Below are 13284 nucleotides of genomic sequence, written 5' to 3'. Positions count from 1 at the left end.
TCCAATGTTGTAACTAAGGCAGGGCTTAACCGTTGGGTTCTAACTCCATTGTCTGTAAACGGACATGAAGAAAGGATTATACTGAGTTGCAGAAAAAAGACAAGGGAGCTTACGGACATATCTGAAGCATGGTACTTAGTGTTATCATAGTCGATGATTATGGCAGCTGAATGTGGTAGCATCTGGGTCTAATCCCAGAATTTGGGGTGGCTGAGACAAGAGAGTCTTTTTTTTTTGTTTGTTTGTTTTGTTTTGTTTTTCGAGACAGGGTTTCTCTGTGTAGTCCTGGCTGTCCTGGAACTCACTCTGTAGACCAGGCTGGCCTTGCCTGCCTCTGCCTCCCAAGTGCTGGGATTAAAGGCATGTGCCACCACCACCCTGTGACAAGAGCCTCTTAAGTTCTAGGCCATGCTGAGCTAGCTAGCAAGACCTTGTCTCAACAGAACGAAACAAATTAGAACAAAACTCTAAATTTTTCTCTCAATAATGATTCTGTTGATCATTTAAGGGTTGGTAATAATCTAAAATGAGTTTTTGTACCGTGACCAGTAATGAGTGTTCAACATATGTTTTCTAAGTCCGCAAGTGACCAGCTGTAGGGTAGAAAAGTAGAGAGAGAAGGGAAGAGAATCCTAGCTCGAATGTCATTTCCACAAAACCAGTTTTGCACACTCTCACCTCCATTTTCTTCATCACAAACTGATGGTTCTAAGTCACTTCACACTCAGGGCTTCTCTCGGCTTCTCATTTGAATACTCGCAGTTCATTACTTAATTCACGCCTTTACCTCCTACGATGGTTTCAAGTTGAGTGACACCCATAGGTTCATATATTTGGATGCTGGATCCCCACTTCATGGAACTCTCTGGGAAGGAATAGGAGGTGTGGCCTTGGTAAAGGAGGTGTGTCACTGGGGGAGGGCTTTGAGGTTTCAAAAAATCCAGTTAGCTCTGTCTGTCTGTCTGTCTGCCTAGTGCTGTGTATCAGGTGTATGCTCTCAGTTACTGATGTAGAACCATGCTTGCCTGTGTGCTGCCATGATCCCCATTATTTTATTCAATAAATACTAGCTCTCTGGAACAGTGAGCCCCAAAATTAAATTCTTTCCTTCCTTTCTTCCTTCCTTCCTTCCTTCCTTCTTTTCCTCCTTCCCTTTCTCTTGCTCTTTCTTTCTTTCTTTCTTCCTTTCTTCCTTTCTTCCTTTCTTCCTTTCTTCCTTTCTTCCTTTCTTTCTTTCTTTCTTTCTTTCTTTCTTTCTTTCTTTCTTTCTTTCTTCTTTTTTGAGTCAGGATTTCTCTATGTAGTTCTGACTATTCTGGAACTCACTATGTTGACCAGGCTAGCCTCAAACTCATAGAGAGCTGTGTGTCTCTTTGCCTCTTAAGTGCTGGAATTAAAGGCATGTGCCACCATGCCTGGCCTAAATGTTTTCTTTTCTGAGTTGCCTTGGCTATGATTTTTTTTTCATCACAGCAATACAAATGTTAAGTAGACACCTACCTAGTATCTGTTGAGCAGCTACTGTTCTGCTGTTCTAGGTACTGAAGAGGATACACAGAACTCTCACATAACGTGCTTGCTTTCTAGAAAGTACCATAGCGGTGACACATACACACAAAGCCATGATGAATAACTAGACTGCATGCTCAACCATGTGCTATGCAAGATGAAGAGGCAGAGCAAGGAGGCTGGAAAACATGATCCCTCCCTCCCCAGCTTCCTGATCCTGCAGCCATGCTTACCCTGCCTGGTGCCCCACCTTTCCCATGCCTTTCCTGCCACGATGGACTCTAATCTCTCTGGAACACTAGACCCTAATGAACCCATTTCCCCCTTAGTTGCTTTTGTCAGGGTATTTTATCACAACAAAAATGTAACCAATGCACTCTCTGCCCTGACTTGTACCTCCCTCTCTTCCTGTCCCCAGCTCCTCATCATCTATCCAGCCCATAGCTCCCCCTCCATGACAACAGATGTCGTTGGAAAGGGATCTTCTCTTTCATTTTAATAACTTAAATGTTATCAGTTCCTCCTCAAGACTTGGGTTCAGCTGGAAAGATGAAAGAGTAGCTACGAATTTACTGCACTAGCAATACAAGAAGGAAGCAGAAGATGAGGGAGTCAAAGGCCAGGGCTGCCTGGGACTATGCCCAGGCCAGCTGATAGAGTAACATGAACCATAGTCATGTGACCATGGGACTGAGAGTCAGGATGCCTGGCTAGACAATTACTTGATCTTTCTGTCACTGGCACGCTGTGCAGTCTTGTTCAAGTCATGTCACTCTCTGGTCCTGGAGTGTTGAACTGAGAGATGTTTAATATTCTACAAATCTAGTTCACACAGTCATGTATCATTTCTACAAGGCCATACGCTCCTCAATGACTAAGTCTGATTTGTCTTTGCGTCCAACACAGAGATGGTGTTTCAGAGTAAGTAGAGGACTTGAGTCTTAGGGGGTTTCCTTCCAGTCTAGGAAGCTCCTGTCAAGAGATAGCCCGAAGTTCTACTCTTGTCCCACACACCCTGCCTGATTGCGCATTGACCTCTTCTGCCCAAGGGACTTCCCATTAAGGAGAGTCTGGTGGGAAAAAGTCAGTTTGTTTACTTTTCCTTAACTTGTCTCCAGTGGGCTTGGGGTGTAGGAGGAAGGAGGGCAGGAGCTTGTTTAGGAGTGAGGAGGCCCAGCAAGCCTCTACTCTTTTGAGTGCCGCTCGTTGACAATCCATCGGCTTCGGTCTTTCTCACACAGCCTTAGTTCACAGCCGTGTGTTCACCACCGCCTTTGGCTCCCAGTCCTGGGAGTCTCTGGCCCTGGGTCGCTCCCACCTGGGGTCCAGCTGCTGTAATGAAGGAGAGCTATGTCTGTGCATGTGTCCCCAATCGCCTCCAGAATGAGCTCTGCTGTCTGCACAAGGCCAGTAATCGCCCCCATATTGATCTGTGGATGGTAATTCTGAAGCAGCCATCACTGCTCTGCAGGAGGGCACACGGTGAGGACAAGGTGATTGTGGGGCAGTGGCTCGGACTGCCAAAGAGTGCCTGTGAAGCTGCTAAGGTCCTCAGCCTTGCAGGGCACACTTGGGGTTCATGGAGATGGAGTTTCTCTGCCTCCCCTAGCTGTGGGAGCCTGTGGGGTGAGGGAAAGGACCACAGTCTCTTTCCCAATCCTGACCAGTTGATGAGTCGGAACAGGAAGTGCTGTGGACTCTGTTTCTAAGGCCTCCCGATGGCGTTTACATTAATGAATTGAGGTGTTATTTCTGACCCCAAAGTGACATTTCAGTGTGGGGCACCAAGTGAAGTGCCTTCCCGTGGGAAAATAGCTCCAGATGACTGGGCCACATCCAAGCGGAAAGAAAGCCTGGCTGTGCTCGGGAGCTAACCAAACCCTGCAGATTAAGAAAAGCATCAAACACAGTTTCAGCACCCACATTTAGGTTTCACTGGCCCTGTGTAGAAACATCCTTCAAGCCCTGGGTCCTCTCCTCTAGAAAAGCCTACAGCACTGCCATGGCAGTCTAGGACAGCGGGTTCCTTGGAGATATCCCAAGATTTAATCCTTCATTTTCAGGGTCTTTGTTGAAGTTATTTGAAGAGATAGAGACAGACCAGGATGGGTAAGACAGTGATGGGAGGGAAGTAGCTGGGATCCTGTTTTAAATACCAAGGCACTAACAGAAGTTAGCCGGATGTTGCTGGAGCATATTTCTGCAGCTACCAGTTAGCGGTACCTCAAATCAAGATGTCCAAAGCAAACGGATTTTTTTTTCTCTCCAAACTTACTTTTTAATTGGAAACAGATGTTACTCTTAGCACATGGTAAGAGTTTAGAAGGGGTGGAGGTTTGCCTAGGTACCCCAGTGTGCCTTCTTGTCAAGATCCTACCTGTTCTGCCAGCTCCTAAGCCTACTTACAAGAGACCTAACCTCTATAGAGCTCGCATGTAAACCTGAAGCTAGTGCTTAAACTGACTGATCACGTAAACCCTTTGAACTCTGGCTTACAGAATTCCCCAGAACCTTCACCTACTGCTTCGTTTTCCCTAACCCTGTCTATCTCGCCCTGCCCTGTCCGAAACAGTCGTTCCTCTGCTTTGTGTCCTTGGCCTTTCACTTTGCTGTCCTCCCTCCGCACTTCCCAGCTCTGTTCCTCATCTCTGGTCCCTCCAGGTTTTGACAAGAAAGACCTGTCTCTTCTCTAAGAGCCGCCCTGAGACTTCCATAAGTGGCTGGGAGGAGGGAAAGATCTCATTTATTTTTGGTACCAGAGATAATCAGATAATTGTGCAATTAGCAGTAATTTTATCCCTCCTGTAATTTTCCAACAAGAGCCCCCTTTAAAAAAAAAAAATAAAAGGGATTTCTTTTCCTCCCCATGTTGTTGTTTTGTCTGGACTGTCACAAGAAATTTGGTCGGACACCCACGCGCGGTGGCGAGGGGGAAGGGAAAGATGCTGGAAACAGAACTCATGCGGGAGACGATCTGCTGATCGGACTGCTCTGTCAGGCTCCTCCGCCAAGCACAGGCGGTTTGAGGGAAATATGCGGGTGCAGGCTGCTCTAACCCCCAGAGAACTGCTCGCTAGACTGTCCCACCTCCTTTCCCCTGGGCCAAAGGAGAAGGAGTCATGGCGGGAGGCACCAGAGGTTGAGAAGGTGGATCTGACTCCTTTTGGAGACCCAATAGGAGAGAGTCCGCCCTGTCATCTGTCGTAGCCGGGAAGCAGGGGGCAAAGTTCCGGGACCTAAGCGCTTTGCTCAGTTCCCCAGGTCCTGGATCCAGCCTCACATCCCACGCCCTTTCCCTACGCCACACAGGCTGTGGCACAAAAGGGACAAACACCCTCAAGGTCCTATGCCAGATAATTACCAAGCAAATTCCCTTCAATTTCCTGCCGTCACCCCCACCCCCACCCTCGGGCACTGCCTGCTGCGCGTTCCCTGATTCGGCCCCGGCTGTGCAATCAACGCCAGGTAACCTGCCGGGGCCCGTAATTGCTCTGGAGTTGCCTGGGACTTTGCGAGGTAAGCGCGCGCTACGCTTCTCCCGACCTGGGGCGCGCGCACGCGACTTGTTCCCCCCCCCCATCCCCTCCCTCCTCCCCCGCCCAGGGCGGGAAGCAGAGGACAGGAGGAAGCTGGGTAAGTTGGGAGCCCGGCGAAGATAGAGACCCGACTCCCAGATCCCAGATCGCTGCTCTGCCCTAATGGAGCTCGGTGGAGAAAGCTCAGAGATGGCAAAAGAAGGAAAGCTTAGGTGATTTGAGTCGGGAAAAGGAGCCACCGTGCCCTGCCCAGGAGAGAGAGGCCTTGGGGGCCATGGGATCTTCCTGTCCCTTCCCTCCGGTGCAACGTCCCTTCATTGATGAGCCTTGTCATCATCCTTCAAGTGTAATTTTTTTAAATTGCAAAAATCTTACAGAGCTATTAACCTCAAAAGAGTTTAACATATGGCAGCCCGAGTCTCCCTCTTACCCTAATTATAAGGCTTGCAGTAATGGGGCTGTCTTTTAAGTTACAGCTGCTGCGCTTTTGGCTTTCGCTAACATTACATCCTATTAAAGAGCTACATTAAATGCATGCAAATTGCCGGAGCCACCGCACTCTCCCGACCAATGAGGGGGACGGATTTCAGCCTAGGCGGTGATAGCAGGGTCAGACTCACCCTGCTGCGAGCACCATATGATCTATCAATCAAACTCCTCTCATTAATTAACTAATTCATTAAATATCTTTATATATGAAGGCCCGGCCAGGCGGAACATTGTGTTGACAGGGACGTCCCGTCAGCACTTAGCTCTGCATTCTCCTCCCCTTCCTTCCGGCACTAAATACTTGGTGACTAAGAGAGGTCAACTTTGCAGTGTGAGTGGGCATCAAAGCACCTACGGTTTGGCTCCGCGGGGTGTCCCTCTTGGGTCTCCTCCGAGTGACCCCCATCTGTCCAGCTGCCTCCCAGTGCACCTGTCTTTTGCCTCCACTCTCATGGCAGCCCCTAGAGGACAGGACTCTGAAAGATTTGATTCACCTTTACCTCAGGGTCTAGCACAGAACTAGGCCCAAGGCGGCTGCTTTCCTGAGTATGTTTCCCCCTCTAGCTCTTCAGCTCCACGGTGGCCTTTCTCCCATTGGCCTTCCAGCAGCCAACAACAGGACTATGTGGTCCTTTAGCGGATGGTGGCATGCTCGTGTTACTGGAGAAGGAACCAACATGAAGGTTGGGGGGAGAAGAACTTTTTTTTAAGTGCAGGCTGTTGCTGAGAGTGACACAGGTCTGTAACCCCAGGACTTTGGAGGAGAAGACTGGGAGATCTGTAGTTCAAAGCCAGCTTAGGCTATGGGCTACTGTTACAATGTCCAGTGCAGGCCAACAGTGCAGTTACAGTACTCAAACTGAAGCAGACTCTTAAGCCAAACTGAAAGAGGGTGGATCATTATACAAACAGTGGACATTTTAGAATGGATACTAGGTGTGTGTGTGTGTGTGTGTGCGAGTGTGTGTGTCTTTAATGTATGTGGTTACTATCAAATTTCTTTTATCATACACATATCTTTGTCTATGAGGGCACAGATAGTTGTGTCCTTTCGTTGGCAGGGACAATACCGTATTCAGGTGTGTATGATGTGCTAAGCATTACACGTCACTTCCTCAATGACGTCATTTAATGTGGACAAACAACTGTGGGGGATGTTTGCTTTTACTTCCAGGTAATAGGTAAAACAAAACAAACAAACAAACCTGGAGCTCATAGACAACCTCAAGAACAAGGTTGAAGTGACAGAGCCAGAGGTCAGACTTGGGTTTTCTATATTCAAGACCAGTGGCTACTGCTAACACCATCTGACAATAGAAACGTCTTGCTCATGAGGTTGGCTGATGAGTGGGTGTCTTAGTTATTTTTCAGTTGCTGTGATAAAACACCATGGCCAAGGCAACTGCTGGAAAGCAGAGTTTATTTGGGCATATGGTTCCAGAAGTTTAGAGTCCGCGATGCTAGAGCAAAGACAAGGCAGCAGGGACAGGAAGCTGCGGCTTGCATTTTGAACTGCAAGCAGGAAGCAGAGAGGGAACTGGAAATGCAGGAAGCTTTAAAGGCTCAAAGCCCACCCTTAGGGGCACACCTCTTCCGACAAAGCCACACGCCAAGCCTCCTCAAACAGTGCCACCAAGTGGGGATCAAAGGTATTCAAATACCTGAGCCTGTGAGGGACAGCTTATTGAAGCCACCACAGCGGTTGCTCATTGGCTCCCCTACTTTAACTATGTCGGTGTTTTGCAAGAGCATGTGCTATCATCGCCTTCTGGCTGGGCTGGGGGACTTGGGAGTATGGAGCTCATAGCGCCTGCTATTATTCTGGCTCTTGACTGGGTTCATACTTGCTTGGAATTATTTTCTATATAGAATTCCCTGGGTAGACAGCCAACTGCTGTCCCTTCAAGATGAGAGAGAGAGAGAGAGAGAGAGAGAGAGAGAGAGAGAGAGATAGAGAGATCCAGTCAGTTGGATGAAAGGGTGGAGATAAGATAAGTAGCCTCTAGGCCAGGTCCTGGAGCACTTCCTTTATCCTTTATCACGCTGTCCATCCTGTTGGATAGAACACCACGTTGGAACAGAGGAGTCTGCAGAAGTTAGCCTTGGCTCCTGCTATTCAGTTCATGCAAGTGCCTCCTCTACCCAGTGAAGTGCAGTGTGCAGGCCAGCATGCAGAGCCTAGGAATTCCTGGTGAAACACATGCCCAGATCCTTCCTGTTAATGTTGCTTCTCTTTCTCCCCCTCCATGTCACTCTCTCTCTCCTTCCCTTCTGAGACTTGGGGCTAATGGACTTTGGCCGTTAGCACCTGTGATGTTGGGCACCAACCTCACCATGGGCCTCTATAGCTTCTTCTAGGCCCTTTGATTCCCAAGAATAGTTTTGGAATGGGGCGTGCTGTGATAATGGGGGTTAATGGTAACCCGGGCATCAATTTTCCCTCCCAGAAGAAAATCCTCCAGGCTTAGGCTGCACACACTGTAATAGTGAAAATGGCTCTGGATTTGAAAAATTGGCACGTTGCGATCCAACAAGGCAATTTTTGAATTGTTCCATGCAGCTGTGCACCTCTGGATGCTGTGTGGCTTGTTTCTGAAAGCCACGGATGGGAGAGCGTTTCTCAGCCAAAACCAGCTCACACTTAAGGCTCGCTCCTCTCCAACCCTCATTTGTTATTTTGTTCACCTGCCCAAAACCCTTGGAACTCCTCCCATTCCTTAGCCAGCCCTGAGAGCTGTTGGATAAAGACAACACTCTAGCGAGTTTAATTCTGCAGGCCTGAGGGCAGAGAGCCTGGGGGAAGGGTTTCCCTGAAGTTCCTGTAGAGCAGAGCTGCCCATAGGCTGTCAGGTATGGCCTGAGCAGCTCAGGAATGTACCTCCCAACCAGGTTCCTCTGGCTGGTTTCAGAGCCAGGTCTTTCTTGGATTGACTGACAAGAACCCCAAAGAGAAGGTGTCTTTGTTCATTGTGCAGGATACCTGGTTTTGGTGTGCCATGTTTGCTCAGCCATAAGAGGAGAACGATTTGTCCTGCTTTAATAAACATTAAAAGGCACAGCAAAGCATTGTGGAGGATATGTATTTCGAGTAACAGAAGCATTGAATGGGAGCGCCCGCAAGGCAGCTTGCCCATTACTTAGTAAATGTCCTCCTTGCACAGATGGGGAAATGGAGGTTGCCCAAGGTCACATATCTGGTCAGCGGTTAAGATCGTCATCTCGCTACACGGTGCTGCAAGCTTTTTGGGTAATGACCCAAGTGGCCGGGGAAAACCATTGTTCAGTTCCTCTGCTCGGATGCCATAGCTCTCCTTCCCGTCTTATTTTCTCCTTCATGAGTTCTATTAACGCAGGTCTTATTTGGTGACTCAAGATGAGAGCCACGGAATGTGACAGAGTGGAACAAATGGCCGACCCTGCCCTTGCTGCAGCCCCCTCGAATCTCATTCCACTGGAGGTCCGGTGACCCCCAATAGGTCCACACCTTATCCTCTACTCCTCAGGATCAAGACAGCCTCCTTTGCATGGCCTGTCTGTCATTAATGAGATGAGTGTTCCAGTTCTCCTAACCCAGGTCTAGTCACTTTCCTGGATGATGCTCCATCTCACTGAGCACAGCAATGTTATATTTTTCTTTCACTAGATGCAGCCCGTCTTCATTCACATTTTGTGTGTGTGTGTGTGTGTGAAGGTTTTGCCTAGAAAACTCTCTGTGTTCTCCCTTTCCCCTCACTCACTCCTTTCCCTTGTTAGCTTTGACTCACCTCCGGATTCCAGTTTCTCTGCATCAGGAACAGATATCCCTCCCATGGTCTCCAATACACCCTTTCATCCCCACTGCTATTGCCTAACCACATACCACATAGGCTGCAGAGGACAGAGCTAGGCCATGGCCATGCTCATGGCCATGTTCCCTGACTTAGGCCAGACACCTGCAGGGCTCACAGCAGGCAATCTGTGGGTAGATGAATAGACTGTGGGAAGACATTGCCCTGGCTACTTTAAGAAGTGACCTGGCATTTGTTGGGAGGTGTTTATGTGCCAGGGATTATCTAGAGTTCTTTATGCAAATCGTTTTATTTATATGAGAGCTTCTGTGAATGGAGGGAGATGAAGCGAGTTGAGAGAGAACAGGGTTCTAATCCTGGCTGTCACCAGCTAACTCTGTGACTTTGGATAGTTACCATGGTTTCGTTATATTCAGAATGAAGAGAACGGGGAGCTGATAGGACTTAAGGCCTCTGTTTTTTTTTCCTTAGACAGAGAAGAGAATGAGGAGTCAGTAGAGTGGGCCTGGGGGAACCCACATGCAGGATTCAGAGCCTTTCTAGTCTGGAGGCAGGGGAAGAGGGATCTGGCCGAGGCCAGGAAGGGCAGCTGGTTGTTCTCTCATGCTGAGGTGGAGCTTCTAAACAGAGGAACTCACTGCTGGCTGAGTCATTAACGCTGGTCTCCTCGCTGCCACCTCGGGCATTGTCTGATTTAAGTGTAATAGCTTGTTTGGTGGATTCTGCCTTCTATAGAAGTCCCCCCAAGAGTGAAGAGCTGCATTCAGCGGCAAGAGCACAGGCCTTTGTGCACGGATGGCCCGGCCTCTGCGGAATGTGTTTGGAGTTGGTTATCAAAGGGAAGGATAAATTAGAGCTCGAGGCTTTCAGAGAGAAAGAGGGGACTCTTTCATAAGCAGGACTGAGCACTTAGGCAGCTGACTTGGGGCTGGGAAACCCAAGGCTGGCCCTCTTGCCTTTTGGCAAGGGCAGTATTATAAGCAGGCCTGTCTGTTCCCTGTTTTAACTCAAACCCCAACCATGCTCCTGGAGGGCAGAAGGAAGGATGTCAGTTAGTGGGCCCACAATATTCCTAACACCTTGTCCACCAGTGCCTGCAGGCAGTGAATGGATCACTTTCTTTCCCTCCCCCACCTCAGTTTCCTTTCACCCCAGTTTTGATGTTTGCAGAGGCATCACACCTAGTAGCACTTCCGGTTCTTAAGGGACATCTATAGACTTCTGTACACCCTTCAGGAACTTAGACCCTTCTCTCAGTCGTCCTCCTGTCTGCCTCTCTCTGGCCTCTCTAGCACATCTGTGCAAGGTAGTTCTCAGCTGTATTGATCAGCCATGAAGATGGGGGATCCCAGGATGAGCTACTACCATGGGCAATTGCTGCTTTCCGCGGACTTGTCTCCTCTTGCCTGGATTCAGGAGCCAATCAGGGCACAGCTGAGTCACAAGGCTGCTGAAAGAACAAATTATACTGGCTTTTCCCCAGCAAGACTGCCTCACCCTGAATTTCATCAGGTCTTTTAAACCCTCCCCCCCTCCCGCCCCCCCGAATCTGTAGCCTTCCTGCCCATTTTCCTGTTGACAAATTCTTACTGCCTGGCATCCAGATCCAGAAAGAACGTTCTAGGCCCTGAAGACCTGGGTTTTGTTTTGCCTTTTCACAAGTAATACCTTAATACCTCAATTTTAGAAGTGTACTGTTTTCCAGCTGGAGGGGAGCCAAGTGTTAAAACTCATTTTAGGCTGCAGGTATTTTAAAGACTTGCCTAAACTGGTGACATAGCCCAGTCAGTAGAGTGCTTGCCTAGTATTCAGGAGGTTCTGGTTCAATTTCTATCCCCTGGGAGATGGAGGCAGAAAGATCAGTAGTTCAGGCTCATCCATGGCTATGGAGTGGAACCCTTAGCTTCCTGAGTCCCTCAGTGTTGACAAAGTACACTCATGCTAGGAAACATGGTCATTTGCCTTTCAGGTTAGAGGAGAGTATGACACACTGTGAATCTATGCCCAGCCCCAACACTGGATGTATGTTTGAGTTATCTGTAAGCTTTTAAGCACAATTTTCAAGTCTGAGCCTTACATGTAAGGACCAACTTGTTCAGGGTGGAGGTGAGTACCAGTGTATTTTGGTTAGACTACCCTCTGCTATTTGAATGAAGTGGAAAGTTATTGTCCCAGGGGACTCCTAGGAACAGAGTCTGCTTAGGAAGACTAGCGGGGGCATCCAGACTCTAGGAAGACACTCAATGCCAGAAGCAGATTTATCATTTTGCCCACTGCGTTTCAAATTTTTTCCCTTCTTTTCTCACCCCTTGAGGGGTGCTTTCTTGGCATTCACTTAAAATAATTTAAGCATACCACAGTGGGAAAGGAGCCTGGCTTCCTTGATGTGCCCGTCATTTCAAGGAGCTCAATAAAAATTTCGTTTTGCTGTTCGTTCAATGCAACTTCCGCATAGAGGTCTTATGTTGCAAACCAGATTTCTCTTTTCATCTGGTCACCCCCAGGGAAATTGTGTATTTGAAATTCAAACAATATTTGGGCAAAAAGAATTTCTCATTATATGCGGTGGGGAAGGGCAACGAGAGGAAAGCGCTGGGAAATGATTGAGTGACATTTCTATTTGCCGGTTTGACTTCTCCACCAGTGGCAGCCATGGTTTGGGGCTGCCAGAGAACTTCAGCTTCCTGGTGTGGACTAGAAATGCCAGACCCCTGGAAAAAATAATTGGAAGGAAGAAAATGTAAGGGGCAGGGGTGGATTTGAAGAGTCAGTACGACCTCAAGCTGATATTGTCGGTAACAAAAAGTGCAAGGTGGGCAGAGTTCTGTTTCGTACAACTGATTTCTAGGCATCTAATGGTTCATGTTCTAGACTGTCAGGTTGAAGGACACTCAGAAATAATCTGGGTTTATCTCTTTAACACTATGTTCATCGGGTTCCTGAATGGAGTCACAGAGAATGGATTTATTGAGCACCAGAAATATTTGGCATATAGTTAAAGTGTTTAGGGATCATGGACATGAACAGGGCTGGACATATCCATTATATGCCTGAGTAACATAGTTTCTAGGCATATGTTCTAGGCATAGGAGGACCCCAACAGCCCAACTGTCAGGGAGACTGTGATCAGTGCTGTGTAGTAGAGTCTGGGAGGAAGAACATCACACTTGTTTCAGAGTCTATTAGGGTCCAGATGCTCCCTTGCAATGGCTTCCTAATCTAGACAGCTCTTGCAAGTAAGTACTGCCATTTACAGGTGGCAATGCTGATGTTCAGAGGGGTGGATTTGCCTTTTCAAGTGATACAGACACTTGAGGTCACTTACAGGAGCCTGGGGGAAGAATGACCGTAGTGACCTCATGTGTCCCGAATTTTACCAGCAGTGCTTTCCTGGGGAGGCTTAAAAGGGTAAAGACTGGCTTTTGGTGTCACCAAGGGAAGGATCATAGAGAACAAAATTTCTAATGCTGGTGGCACTTAGAGAAAATGTGACCCCCTTGGGCTGGGCTGTAAGGTGAAGCAGGAGATGCTGGAGAATAGGAGGTCAGGACCGGCATTTGGAGACACAGCATACTGAGGAGTTTAGAGTTATGGTAGGATGTAGTTGAAAGGACATGTAAATTGTCGTGGGAAAAGCAAGTACCACATCATTGTGAGTCTTAAGAGTAGGAATGAAAATTTGGGATTTTGGCTCTGTCTTTTCCCAGGTATGTGACATGGTTGGTGTTGTCAACTTGACAGAATCTAGAATCACCCAGGAGATGGGACTCCAGGCAAGGCTGTGGATGGTTGTCTAGTTTGTATTGATGTTAATTGCTGTAGGAACACCTTCCGGCTGTGGGCGGTACCATTCCCTGGCTGGGATCCTGGGCTGCACCAATGGGAAAGGGAGTCGAGCTCAACATTGGTGTGAGCTAAGTTCCTGCTGCCTTACCTTCTTCAGTGTGGTGGACTGTGCCCTT

General features: G+C 48.2%; 1 long non-coding RNA gene across 2 annotated transcripts in view; it reads left to right on the top strand.

The window, feature by feature from the left end:
• Positions 1-4386: 4386 nt before the first annotated feature.
• The window catches only part of LOC143439145 (uncharacterized), a 41524-nt gene continuing 32626 nt past the window's right edge, over positions 4387-13284 (top strand). For both annotated transcript variants that reach the window (XR_013107541.1, XR_013107542.1), the window contains exon 1: positions 4387-5025. This is a non-coding gene — a long non-coding RNA (uncharacterized LOC143439145). The remainder of the gene's footprint in view (positions 5026-13284) is intronic.

The sequence above is a fragment of the Arvicanthis niloticus genome, chromosome 26 (genome assembly GCF_011762505.2).
Source record: "Arvicanthis niloticus isolate mArvNil1 chromosome 26, mArvNil1.pat.X, whole genome shotgun sequence".
Taxonomy (NCBI): Eukaryota; Metazoa; Chordata; class Mammalia; order Rodentia; family Muridae; genus Arvicanthis; species Arvicanthis niloticus.
This window is presented reverse-complemented; position numbering and strand designations above follow the sequence as displayed.